The sequence below is a fragment of the Mus musculus genome, chromosome 14, assembly GCF_000001635.26.
Source record: "Mus musculus strain C57BL/6J chromosome 14, GRCm38.p6 C57BL/6J".
NCBI classification, from domain to species: domain Eukaryota; kingdom Metazoa; phylum Chordata; class Mammalia; order Rodentia; family Muridae; genus Mus; species Mus musculus.
In genome coordinates this window covers 77,254,543-77,268,891 of record NC_000080.6, presented here as the reverse complement: position 1 = coordinate 77,268,891, position 14,349 = coordinate 77,254,543, and the positions used below count along the sequence as shown (strand labels likewise).

At 44.5% G+C, this 14,349-nt stretch overlaps 1 protein-coding gene across 35 annotated transcripts in view; it reads right to left on the bottom strand.

Moving 5' to 3' along the window:
* Positions 1–14,349, bottom strand: part of Enox1 (ecto-NOX disulfide-thiol exchanger 1) — a 565,516-nt gene that overhangs the window by 452,872 nt on the left and 98,295 nt on the right. For all 35 annotated transcript variants that reach the window (XR_003950851.1, XR_003950849.1, XR_383179.3 and 32 more), the window contains exon 2: positions 15–85. The gene's annotated coding sequence lies outside the window, so the exon portion shown is untranslated. The remainder of the gene's footprint in view (positions 1–14; positions 86–14,349) is intronic.

The following is a 14,349-nucleotide window of genomic DNA, read 5'->3' as shown; positions in this document are numbered from 1 at the left end:
GACCATGGCTTTACCTGAGCGATGTGAGTCTCTCTCTCTCTCCTCCGCGTATTGTCAATACTTTATCATGTTGGCTGTCAAGGACCTGTAAAACAAAGGCCATCTTGTTAGAAGAAACTTCAAACATCAATTTCCAAGCTGATGGAACATGTGTAAGCAGATGCAAGGTTTCACATGAGGAACTTGAGCTGAATGTCGCCCTTTCTATCCCCGGCCTATTCCAACTGAATGCCCTTGAGGAAGGGCTCTGCACCATGCTAACCTGGGAACAATCAATAACTGTGAAGGGCTCACCATAAACATAGCCTGTAAGCTGTCAATCTTTCTCAGAATATTTCTGCTTTAAAGTAGCCCTTGTTAAAGTTTGTCACATTGAGTCTGGTGTTAGAGCCAGGGCCTCAGTAGTACCTAATGTGGGGGATGCAAATGATAATAATAATTAATAATAATAATAAATCAGATAGATAGATAGATAGATAGATAGATAGATAGATAGATAGATAGGTAGGTAGATAGATAGATAGACAGACAGACAGACAGGCTAAAACTCAATTTCCCAGGTAGGATTTCAAAGCCCTCTTTTTTTCTGAGCATGGTCTGTATGCAATAAGATCAGCCTGGAGAGAGAACCCATTGAAAGACATACAGCATTAGGATCTGCAGTTGCATGAGGCCTTTGGATGGCCTCTGAAACCTGAGGAGCTCGGTTTTAAAGTCCCTCAAACATCATGCTTGTGGTTCCTAGGACCAGAGTATGGAGTGTCCCAGATTTGAAGCCCACAAGTTCCTTACAGGCAAGTATGTAAATCTGAGGACAAATGGCCTCCTGACCCCTCCAAAACCTTCTGCTGCTGCCTAAACCCCCTTCCTTTCCCAGGACACATAGATTAACTAGGAGCAACATCAAAAAAAGCAATGTCATTCAAAGAGTCAAAAGATGGAAAACAAAAATTGTAGCATGGCATGGTTGCTCTAACAGAAAGTTATGCTTTTGGTATGCGTGTCTGCTTGGAAAGTGCCTTGCCCAGTGTGGGCTGTCTGGAAGGCATGCTGCGGTGGATCCTATAACAAAAATTAGACCCTGCAGAAGGGACAGTGTACGGCAATGTCAGGGCATGTAACCAAACCAGAAAGGAAAGAGTCTTTGGGACTCGAGAAAATCCTGGACTGTGATAGTCTATGTCTCTCTCAGCTTCTTTGAATATCTGTATGCATGAGCCGTACCCGTGGCAGCCCTGGGGTGTGCTTTTCCCCCCTTTTAACTCTCCTACCTGTAGACAAGTAGGAATCGCAAACATCAAATGCGGGCAGCACGGGCTCAGAAGTCTGCGGCACCCAGCAAGGGATAACAGAACTGTGCCTCTGTGCCATTTGATCACAGAGAGTGTCAATGAAACCTCAGCCAGTCATACAGGCGCCATAAAGGGAATCGCATTAAAGTTAATACAAAAGTCAGGAAAATGTCCTCCGAGAGGGACACTGGCTATTTGCTAGGTGCACCACTGGGAGCGATTGAGGGCTCTCAGTATGACCAAAGCGTGCACTCCCCTCTCCGTACCCATCTCTGTTTCCTGCATTTAAATAGTTCTTATCTCTCCCTCCCCCTCACTTATTCTTGAGGCTTCGCTGGTTCCCTTTCCACCCCAGCTGCCCTCCTATCCCTACCTTGGTCTCTCTTTACAGCCCCCCCCCCCCACCTCGCCTTCAACTGACTGCTTTGTTACCATGTCTTTTCTGTGAACAGAGGAGAGAGAAAGTGGGAACATCAGACATCCTTTGTGCATCCTTTCCACATTCTCCTTTCCCCCTGCTATCCCCAGTTTTTGTTCTCTTCTTCTATGCCCCCTTTCCTCTCAGGGAGCTTAGCTGCTGCTATTAGCGTGCAGCCAGCCCAGCAGAACACAGAGCTTAGCAGTGACAGGGACAATGCTGGATTCTTCTATTATATCAACATAACACGTGGACCTCTCAGAACCTCCTAACCTGTTCCAGGTCAACAGTTGAGGCAGGGAGATTTTAGAAGAATGCAACACCTTAGCATTTTCTTGGCATTTAAAAATATGGGACAAATCTAGAATATTTAGCTATTTGTGCTAAAAAGCAGGAAGAAGGTGACATATACTAAGCAAAGGGTTTCAGTTACTCTCTGCCTTTGCCCAAGTGTACCATGAGAGTAATCCTATCTTTAATCTCATCTCTCTTTATGTAGACCCCAGACCCTCCTAGGATGAGGGAAGCTTGCCCCATAACCCTGTGCAAGGCATCTCAATGACACCAGCAAGAGCTCAAGAAGTGCTGCTTGACAAAGACACAATACAGCACACAGGAAGCCTCCTTTGCTGTCTCATCAGGAAGCCTTCCAAGGATACAGCTTAATAAATAGATGAAGGCGGTACACGATACAGAAATGCCCGGTACTGCATCTCATATCAAACGCACTTAACGAGAACCCCATAGCACTGGCTGAGATTTGGCACTCTCACCTATAGTCCTTAAATTGCTAAGAAGCAACTTTGATTTTCTTTAAGTAGTTCATTCTTTTATATTCAACCTGTGAACTATCAGTAAAGCTCAGACAGAATCTGGTTTGCTGATCTTTTGAATCCCAGTCCCTGGACGCAGTACACACCCCTGGCACAAGTTATGATCCCTAAACATCTGATGACAAATGAGTTCAAAACCAAGCAATCGACACACTGGTCAGCCTAAGTTTTAAGATAGCCTAGTTGAGGAAAATACTAAAATTCAAACTGATGGTCTTGGAAAACTTGCCTTGGGTTTTTGGCTCCGTCATCTAATTATAAACACAACACAGGATCAAGAATACAACTTGCACCAGAGTGGGAAATATTGCTTTGGGCAGGGGCACTGAGCAGTCAGATGTGACAACTAACATTCAAACCAAAAAAAAAAAAAAAAAAAAAAAAATTGAAAATGAAAAAAAAATCTAAAAAGCAGACAAACGTTATCAAATAATACTTGATACACTGTGGAACATTACTAAATCCTGTGTGTTTCCATGGTGATTTGTTCAGGTTTTCTAGTCTCATCACACAGCTATGTTTCTTCACAGGGAGGAGGGGACTAACCACACACTGAACACCACACACAGGCATTTTCTAGTCAATGGAGAAAACTCTCCAGAATGCACTTGCTCCACAGACCACGTCAACTTCTGGATCCCTACTTTGGGAGGAGATGTGAATAATCAGTAGATAATAAGGGACCCGTTGACAGAACCGTGAGAGGCCACACTCAGGATGCAGGGGCCAGGTGAGCAGTAACCCAGGGACTGCAAGACACACTCCTTGTCAATCAACCAAGAGGCAAAGAACCCACCTGCAAGGTTGGTACATGCTACTCTGAACTGCTCTGTAATTAAAAGCATGCTTCTTATTTCGCAGCATCGGTGGGTGTTCCACAGAAATTATTGGAGGTTCTTCTTAAGGCTAACACCCTTATTGTCACTGGGCTGGGCTGGAAGCATCGAACCCCTACACCAAAGCAATGCAGCAGCTGAGAGAGTCGACCACCTTTCGGGATCATCTGTCATAACCCACAGTGTCTCTGGCTCTCACACCGGAAAGTTTATAAATGCCCAGTACTCACGTGGATAAAAAGTTCTCTTTTTTAAAAAGAAAATGTTTTGGACGCTCCTAGGACATGCATATTTCAACACTAGTGTGATCTAGGTGGAATTAAATATTTAAAACTCATCAGTTTTACTTACAGTTAATAGGTTGGGAGCACAGTCCCCCCAGGTATATTGACACTGCATTTGAGAAAACAGTGCAGGGCAGGAAGGTCTCCCCCATCATTCCTCCTGCCCTTCTTATCTGAATCTGGTTACTAGAACTTGGAAAAGATTTTCCTGACCTATTGAAGCAGACCAGGAGATCCTCATGTGAGAAGTAAGCCCAAATGAAAGGAGCCAAAGAAATGGGGACACCGAGGACTTTGGGTGTGTCCATGAGCAGCTTATGCAGTTGTACGCCCCTTCCCATTAATTGCCAGTAGATCATACTGCTTTGCCCAAACCTATTTTTCCACAACTACCCATTTCTTTAACAAGTAACATCAAACTCCATCTGCTTAACAACTGTTTCAGGTCACTATGGTATGAAGTCTCTCCATTGTGACATACAAACTTTAAAAAAAAAATTATATCTTTCTTTTTTGTGTCTTTTGCTTGAGGAACATCAGCCATGAACCTAGGCTAGACTTCTCTCCCCCTATGCTACTTTAGACCCTTGCCTAGAAACTACATGTACCACTTATGTCAAAGGTGCAGAGCATGAGACCCGCATTTGTAATCATCCAGCAAGTGGGGCAAGACCTTCAGCCCAGTGGAAATCAAACCAGAGATGATCAGCTGCTCGCTACCTGGGCGACATGGCCATCACCTACAAGCCGAGTAAAGCAAGACTAACCTGATATTCATGCCACCGGCTCCTCCCTGCTTTATTCCCCTCAAGAAGCTCTGACTAATAAAGACTCTGACGATAAAGACTCTGGGAAACGTTGTTGTGTCCCCCCCACCCCCAGAAATAAAATCTGCATTTTGGTTGGCATCTACACTCATTATCTACAAAGTCCTACTACAGTTTTTAAACCTCGATGCTGAGGTATGGCAGAGTCAGGAAGAACCGTCATCCACACCTGCCTGGCTTCACCAGTTTTTCAGCATCTCTAGACATCTTCTACTTTCATCTCAATCCAAGCAGATTCTATTGGAAGAGAGCAAAGTGATGGAGGAGGCACCCCATCTCCATTATCCCCTGGAAGACAGTACAGGGGATCAACTTCTCCACGCCCAGGGGCTGCTAAGCCCTGCTTAAGCAAAGCTTTTGGTGACAGAGGACCCAGGGGAACCCTCTGTAAGAGATCACCACAGATTTTCAGAGTTTACAAGGATAAAGCAAGCACAGCTCCAGTCCGTTCATGAATAAGGCCTCTTTAACATTTTAATGAGAACATTAACTCAGCTTCAGTTTGTTTGGCCTTCCCAGAAAGTCTGTTAGCACTAAAGAAAGTTACTTACAAAACCAATAATGAAATTGTGGGCCTTCCTGTGCCCCCAGGGGCACCACTGTGCCACAAGCAGAGTCTGTATTATTTCTCTCCAGAACGAGCCTATATTTTGATCAGACTACGGTTTGGTAAATGAGTCAAACATCCATAGAAAAGCCCTCATCCCTGTGGTGCTGTGTGCTGTGTGTGCCTGCCCATTTTATATCAGATTTGTCCCCTAATTCACTTTTTATATTATAAACAGTGTTTAATACAATGCACGACTCAATAAATGTTAGAATCTACGTTTCTGCCACTTTCCCTTCATCATTTTCTACTACCTTCGTTCTCTCTCTCTTGCTGTGTGAATGATTCCCACCGAAGCTTCAGACTACTGCCTTTCACCTGGGGCCCATTAAATTCAGAGGACAACCCACGGAGCTTCAGAAGCCAAAGGTGAACAAGAAATAATTCCCAGACTCGGTGACTTAACATGAATTTCTGCTTTGTCCCCTGAACAGAATCTGGAAATCTGGAGCAAAGTGAATAAAAGAGTTTGTCACCTTTAAAAACCAAGCAGGAGAGATGACGAGAGCCAAAGGGAATTGCTGTTCAGGTCACACTGCGTGTAGCTCTTACAGCGTAAATGCTGAGCACCTACTACGCAGAAGCACTGTTCTAGTTATGGTGACAACACCTGGGCCCAAGACAGACCGGAACTCCATTCTCACTAAGTTGGAGTTCTGGTGGGAGAGACAGGTAGCAAACAAGCTGAAAACATCCCGATACAACATAGGGATGTGACCAGAGCTGTTAGCTGAACGCAGTGTGCATTTAAAGCCAAGCCGAAGGGGGAGAAACAAAAGAACATAGCAGAGAGTTCTGAAGCTCATGTAATACGCGTTTAATAATGTGAATTCACACTCACAACCAAAAGAAGTCCATGCTGAAGACTACATAAGCTATGTGATGGTGACGGTTCTGGGATAGATGACTAGGCAGACCACAGGAGATTTAAGAGCGGAAACTATCTTATATGATGCCACAGTGGCAATGGTAGCTGTGTGTCACAGATGGGTCCAAATGTCCTGAATATGCAACCCTGGGAAGGGACCCTCATCTGCCCTATGAGTGTGGATGCTGTGGAGGGGAAATGGGTCAGGTAACACATTTTATGCTTCATCTCCTCTTGTTCTGGTCTGCTGTCTGTTGCTGTGAGAAATTCCAAGACCAAAACAGCTTGGAGAAGAAGGGTTTCCTTGGCTTACCTGTCCCCATGGCAGTCTCTCCTAGAGAGAAGTCTAGTCAGGAGACCAAGCAAGAGCCTGGAGGCAGGAACTGAAGCAGAGAACATGAGGGAGCGCTGTTTACAGCCTTGCTCTCCATGGTTTGCTCAGCCTCCTTGCTTCTGTAATACAGGACCCAGTGAGGGGTAGCATTGCCCACAGAGGGATGTGCCCTCACACACTGATCGATAACCAAGATAACCATCCCTCAGGCTTTCCTGGTGGGCGGTGTGATGAAGACACATTCTAGACTAAAGATACCTCTTCCCTAGCTCGGGTCAAGATGACAAAAACTAACTAGCACACTTCCTTGGTGTGTGTGTGTGTGTGTGTGTGTGTGTGTGTGTGTGTGTGTGTCCATATACACATATATACGTGTGTGACTATATATGCATCTATATGTGATCATATGTATGTAATTTCAATATAGTGATTTTGCAGTTCTTTGTCGTGTTTTATTCTTAGCTTTTCCAGACAGGGTTTCTCTGTGTAGCCCTGGCTAACTCCCTCTGAAGACCAGACAGGCGTCGAACTCAGGGATCCACCTGCCTCTGCAATTCTCCAGTTTTCCTAGGAGTAGAGAGAAAGGACTGCTGTCCTCATCGCTGTCTCCAGGAACTTGAAGGTGGCTGAGGAGAATGAGAAGAGATCTTACAGGCAGTCAGCAGCAGGAAGGAAGGAAGAGGCCAGGCTTTCTCACCAAGGACACCCAGCGAGCGAGGGAGTGTGAGCCACACACCTCTGCATTTCTTTCAGGGTGCCCTGCGGGCACTGCTCTTGGTGTGAGGACCTTGCAGCATGAGGTAAGGGCTGGGAAGGGCGGTGCTGCCACCTTCCTCCTCCACTTTCCTTTGTCTCAGCCTGCCATAGATGCTAGTTAAATAATCCATAAAATGTGGCTGAGAAAAATGAAAAAATCATTAACACCAAAGCCAGCCTCACGGAGAGAAAATCAAATATTAAGGTGCAGTGTGACACAGGTTTTTAAATAGACATTTTAATTATCAACAACAGGTCTCTACAGCGCATGCTCATGCAAAGCCCTCCTGGGAACTCGTGGATGGGAAATCCACATAGGGAAGGACACACACCAGGACTCAGTGGCCTCATGGGATTTGAATATACACCCTCACCTGGAACTCTTACCAATTATTTTCTCAGAGAACACTAGAGGAACTGAACAAGCCTACATTATTAGCACACTCTTTTTATGTAAGCACTGTGAACACAGAGGCAGGGGGATCACCCAGAGTTCCAGGCAAGCTCGGTCCTCATTGATAGTGCTAGTCCAGCCAGGACTACACATCAGACATGGCAAGACCCTGTCTCAGAAAGAGAAATAAAAACAGGATTGAGGAGATAGTGCACTCATTAAAATGCTGACTTTGTTGACTGGGACCCCCTGAGCCCCAGTGGAAAGCCTGGTGTGGTGGCATGCCCTTGGTATCTGAGAATTTAGCAGAGCTCAGAAGAATGCTTTGGGTTCAGTGGCCAATTAGTCTACTTGGTGAGTTCCAGGCCTCTGAGAGACTCGGTCTCAAAAGAAACAGTGAATGCCTCAAAGACAACTAAGATTGGCCCCCAGTTTACATACATGTATAAGTGCAAACACATACACACACAAACAGAAAAGAAAACACACTGAACACAAGCTGGATCTGGTGGCACAAACCTTTAACCCCAGCATCTGGGAGATGGAGACAAGAGGATCTGGGAGTGCCAGGCCAGGCTTCATGGTGAGGTCTGGGACAGCAGAGCTACCTATGGAGACCCTGTCTCAGAAAACAGAAACAAAAACAAAACCACTTGAACAGATTTTAGGAAAAGGACAACGGTCTCCGTTATAGTTATAGGAGAGACAGATTTAACCTAGAACGTGCTAATAGTGTAGGCTTGTTCAGTTCATTTTAAAGAAAGCAACCATTGGGGGGCGGGGGGATCCTGGAGAGCATGGACAGGTTTTTAAATCAAACCTGTATCTCTCACCTGCCAGGTGTTCCTCGGAAGCTCTGAGGACACCCACCTTACGGCACTCTGTAGTCTGAAAGGAAACACTGAGTGGGGGTGTCTCTGCCCCGTGAGTCATGTATTTTGTCCCTCTGTATGGGGTGTGTGTATCTGTTTTCCTGTTGATTTGTTGATTCGTATGATTCTCTCTGCAGCTTTCCACCCATATTTTCCAATAACTCCTCATTATAGTCACACCCTCACAGAGGGACAACTGTTACTGGTTCCCACAAGAACGGGGCTGAGAAGACTCCAAGAAGAGGGCCCAGGGGACAGGAATTTGAGAAGCCTGGCCAGTTGCACACTGACCTCTTGTCTAGATTAGAATCGTCATTCTTCAGGGCTAAACATGAAGCACTCGTGTAAATGAGGAGAGTTATTCAATCTCCTCTCTCACTGATGGGCTTAACCAAATGCTTTTATGAGAATTGGTGTTTGCCCTGACATGAGAGAAGCCATCAGGTGGCCACCCTCAGAAACTGCTCTTAGGGTTTCAAGCCAAGAATCTCTATCCATGTCATTATTTCCTTGTATTTCTGCCCTGTAGAAACTGCTACACTGCTGGGGCACATAGTGTTTCCAATTCTACCTTCTTCCAACATTAAAATGTCCTTTCTCCTTTTGGCAGAGTGATGGATTGGCAGAGGCAGTGCCAGAATAGCAGCCGGTGAGAGTGAAGGTTAACTGGAACTAACCCAGACCAGCACTGGGTCCAACCTAAAGAGCCTGAACCTTGGGAAGTATTAAGTCAGTGTCAGAGAGGGTGCGGCTGTGAGGCCTGGAGAGCAATCAAGCACACAAACGAGAATGGTGGAAAGAAAGCAGAGCAGAGACCAAAAAAGGAGGATCCAAGATGGAAGGCCATGCACCGCCATGGGGCATCTCAAAGTGACTTTGCGGTTCTGTTGGGAAGAAAAGGATTCAGGGTGCCAAGGCAGCTACCACTGGCAATGGAAAGAGCTGGGTGGTCATGAACAGGGAAAATGTTTACTCCTCTTCATCCTTTACAGTGAAAACCACCTCCCTCTAGAACCCTGTCTCTTTCTTCCCTTCAGTTTGAGGCCACACTGAATGTCCTGTTATCTTTGCGTGGCACTTGGTACTATGAAGACACCATTTCATAGTGTGAAGAACCTATATAAAGTTGCACATACTAACTCTCTTGCCAAAAGCACCATTTACCTCCTTTGCCTTTCCATTCTCACAATCAGGCATAAGTACTATTAGGTACATATAGAGAGAAAGAGATTCACGATGCACAAATTGTACAGTGCCCCACGAGGGAAGGAATTGCATTCTTTTTGAGGGTCTGTGCTTTCCTAGGTGCACCTGTTTTGTTCTTGCTTTGTAAATTGATGCTCTTTCATTTATAGTGGTTCAATTTGTGATGGTGTCAAACCATATACAGTGATGCATCTGAATATTCAGTGCATTTTGATGTCCTGTGGGGCTGGTAATGTGTGGGCTGAGCATCAGTAGAACGTCCTGACTCCCAGCCAGGGAGGAGACAGGCAGGGTAGACAGCCCATTCACTGAGGAGTGCCATCATTAAGATACGACTTCAGTGGGTAGGAGGCATAGGAAATGCTTTTTGGATTCAAATATTTTTCAACTCACTGTAGGTATTGCATGGCATAACCTGGCCACCATTTGCGGAGAACTCGTCCTGTGGCTTTCACTCTCTGCACTTCTCTAAGTCAGGACCGACAAGGCAATACAACAGGATGTCTGCTAAGATGCTTAGCTGTACCCTCACACTTGAGCCAAAACAACTCTCCTTCCTTGACTTTGTTGGTATTTTGTCAAGCCCATGAGAAAAGCAATGAATCCGTACACTCTGTTGTCAACTGGAGGAAGACTAGACACTGGCATCATATAAAATCTATCCTGAGCTGAAAAATCTCAGATCTAGACGGAGGCCCAACTGCTTGCTAGCTATGTCATCAGGGCTAAATGACCTCGCTTCCTGATTCCGAGTGCCCCCGTAAGCAATGAGGATGATATTGAACATTATGCCAAATAAAAGTGAAGTCCCAGACTTGACACACTGCCTAGATGACCAAATGTCATGTAAGCTATTCATCTTCCTCCATTTTCTCACATTTCCCATGACCCTTTGCAGGAACAACCCCCTTGATCACAGTATTTCCTGTATACCAAATGCTGTTTTAAAATTAATGGCCAAACATCAAGTTGATTCGCACTGACAGTTTTCCCTGCACTAATGTCAAACGAGTCTGTTCATGCTCTAGAGATCTGCTGTCACTCACAGCAGGTGTCCAGGGAGTGACAATGACAGTGGGGTAAACACCTCACTCTTTTAGGGTTCATTCTTTATATCTGAGAGCACTCAAGATGTTCTTTTGTTCGCCTGAGTTCTACATTCAAACAACGGGCAGAAAGAAGATCCTTCTCTGATTTATGGCTGTCAATATCACCTTAGATCTGAAGTTGGAATAAAAGTAGGCTCTCCTTGAGTTAAACAAACAAACAAACGAACAGAAAGTCACTAGTTTTGTTCAAACTGAATGCTACTAGATTCCCTGTTCTACATTCTCCCATATCAACTCCTTCCATGGTCAGCAGCTTTTCCTCCTGGAAGCAGAAGACCTAGGAAGGAACAAGTTCACACCACTGTCATCTTCAAAGAATTACTTAAGACCATTTCCCCGGGTGCTTCTCAGCCGTGGCCTCATGGCAGACATGATTTTCTCAAGAGCTCCACAAACCCCCCTCGGCCAGGGAAGTCTGCCTTCTCCATAAAGCCTCACATAAGAAAAAAAAAATCTCAAACACAGTCACAAAGTGTGGACAGTGTAAACAGTCCTCAAACTGTGTAGTTGCTGTTTCCTATTTGTAGAGTTTTGCCTAATCCTTGGCTAGGCCCCTTAGTCTCTTGAGGCTGTGTTTCTTCATCTACTAAGTAAGGCAACTGGGCTCAATTATCCCTAAAAGTGTGTGTGTGTGTGTGTGTATGTGTGTGTGTGTGTGTGTGTGTGTTCCAGATGGTGGTACTGCCAGGAATATGACTGTCAGATAGCTATGGTATGAGAAAGTATAATGAATAAACAATATATTTTATGCACTAAATGGGATGTTTATCCCATCAGGAAGATACTGATTTTGTACCATGGCAAGAAAGATAAAAAGAATTAACTTTCTTATGTCTCTCTCTCTCTCTCTCTCTCTCTCTCTCTTTCTCTCTCTCTCTCTCTCTCTCTCTCTCACACACACACACACACCTCCAATAAGGTAGATAGATATATTGAGCTAGGAACATAAACATTGATCTTTCTTTCTTGTGTCATATGCTCTTAATAATTGAAAAAGCCTCCTGTATCCCAAAATAAGTCAGTAGTACTCAGGCAAACAGAACCTTGCAGGCTCCTTTGTTCTAATAACTGAGTACAGTGCTCGGTGACCTTCTGTGCCATCTGTTCTGCCAATCCCCACTTGGCTCGCATATTAGCTCATCTGTACTTCTGTGCAAGTGGTAAGGAAGCCTTTGCTTCAGAACTCAATGGGAGCTGCTTAACTCCAACCTTGATTTGCTAAACTAGAAACTGCCAGATGGAATTTATTCATCAAGATCACACAGCAAGGAAGTGGGCACCTTCTGACCATAAATGTGTCCCTGCTCAGCATGCATACCTGAGTGTGCTATGGGTACAGGTTCTGTCCCCCAAGAGACCTGAGACCTGGAAAACATGGTCAGAAAGCCATGCTCTGCTCCGGCGTCTGGATTGAGTATATTTCTTTAATTCAATTCTACACAAAGTATGCTTTCCTTGAGTGCTACACCAATTCTAAAGGGTATACAAAAGGGAGTAAAATACATCATATCTGCCTTAGAGGAAATGCAATAAGACCCAGTGTCTAAGAGCCATTGGCATCTGAGAATGGTTACCTAGGACTGAATCTTAGCTTTCCTTTGCTTATGTGTAAAGCCTGGGCAAATTACTCACCCTTCCTGAATCAGAAATATGGTTACAAGTAAAGTAAATTTCTTACAGTATTGTCATGAGGGTTAACTGACTCGTAGCATTAAGTACAGCTGAGCATATTAGGGAGAAGTCCTCGTGAGTATCATCATCATGATTATCATCATCACTAACATACAACCCAAAAGCTCAAATAAATCATTTTCATAGTTAGTAAATCTGAAACAATAGCAAAAGCAAATCCTAGGAAATAGAATTTTAAAAACCCCCAAAAGTATATCCCAGGTTTCATCAATAACTCTTGCATCGTCCTGAAAAGTCCCAACTACACCATAGAGACAGGGAAGGGCAGTAAGGTGGAAGTGGGGGAGAATTGTACACAAACACTGGAGACAAAGAGAGTCAGGGGCACATCAGGGAAACTGGGAAGCATCTCACCACCCTGAGATAGGCCGGGGAGACCTGCAAGGGAGAGGAGTCAACACCTTCTCTCCTCAGGTTACCATCTCACTCCTTTCCTGTCTCTGTGTTTATCGTCCTGCTGTTGACATGTTCAGTTTCAATAGAATGTTAGATGTAGAAAGACCTCAGAACTCACCAAATCTAATTCTCCTACTTTATCCATGAAAAAATAGTAAAACAGCAACACACACACCTGCCCTCGTCACATAGATATACCATGGTACAAACAACACTGAAGCTGGACCCGTCGTCCATCCTGCGCAGTCTCCCGCAGGACAAGGGGAATGCATCAGTCTGCCTGGCCCTTCTCCCATTTGGCAGATACGTAAATTTTTCTCTTGGGAAGAAAAATGTTGGGAAATAGTTTAAAATGAATTAGCAAGAATCTTGCTGTTTTAAATTCAATAAAATATGTTTTATTATTAACTTCATTGCTGGCTAAGCCTGAAATTAAGTTTTTCTATGCTTGGACAAGTCCTGCCCACCCAATAATAGGACACCAGATTGCAATTATAAGCAGACCTTCTATTTGGATTATAATGTGCATGCATGTGCACACACACACACACACACACACACACACACACACAATCAGCAGACCTTTAATAAAAAAAGATAGCTTTGGAACTCATTGCCACTCTTTCAGCCTATGCTTAGGACAGAAAATATTTAATATTTTAAGATACAGCTCTCCTAAAACAGACTTCAAAGCATGATTTCCCAAAGGAGAAATGAGCTTCCCATTGCTGCCAATGCTGTTTCTACCCCAGCAGCCAACAACAGCCCACTGAATTGGTCAGCCAGCCTCATATTTGGTTCCTAAAGGTCTCTCCACAGCACACTTTGCAAACCAGTGCATGGCCGCCTATGTAGCCATGTTTCCTTCTGCTGAGCCCTTCATGCCACTTGGAAAATTAAAGCTCCGAAGCCAGAGCCTTTTAGTCATGTATGCAAAACAGACCCTGTAGATCTGATTTCCTGTCGTTATATTAGAGCCCTAAAGATAAGAATCTAAAGCAAACATTTAGAAGCAAAAAGTAAGCAGAAAAGCTCTGCTTGCTCCAACCTTCCCTGTTCCCTTTCCCTAGGACTAAGGATGGTGTATTTGCTTCTCCATGTGAGTCTTAAAATGTATGAACTGAGTATAATGAAGGGAGAGCCTCTGGCTATGTACCCACACTAGCTTACACAGCAGGAACCTATGAATCTGGGCCACTACAAATACATCAGTTCCATGGTCTAGGTCTAAGTAGGTATATGCTTTGCACAGTCTGCACATACATGAAGCTGGCTTATTGGAGCCACACTTGTTGTGTGTTTTCCAGACAGCCCTATCCTTTACTGTTATGGATCTGATTGTCTTTATCTTTCTTTTGGAGCCAACACAGTCCAGCTACCTGAGGGAGTTGCAACTATAGATTGTTCTAGTTTCATGAGACAAATGCCATGTCCAAAAAGCAACTTAGGGGAAGAAAGGATAGGCCGACACTTCCAGGCTATAGTTCATTGCTGAGGGAAGCCAGGGCAGAAACTCTAGCAGGAACTTGAAGTAGATACCACGGAGGAATGCAGCTTGCTAGGTTCCCCAGGCTCATGCTTAGCTGGCTTTCTTATGTAGCCAAAGATCACCTACCAAGGAAATG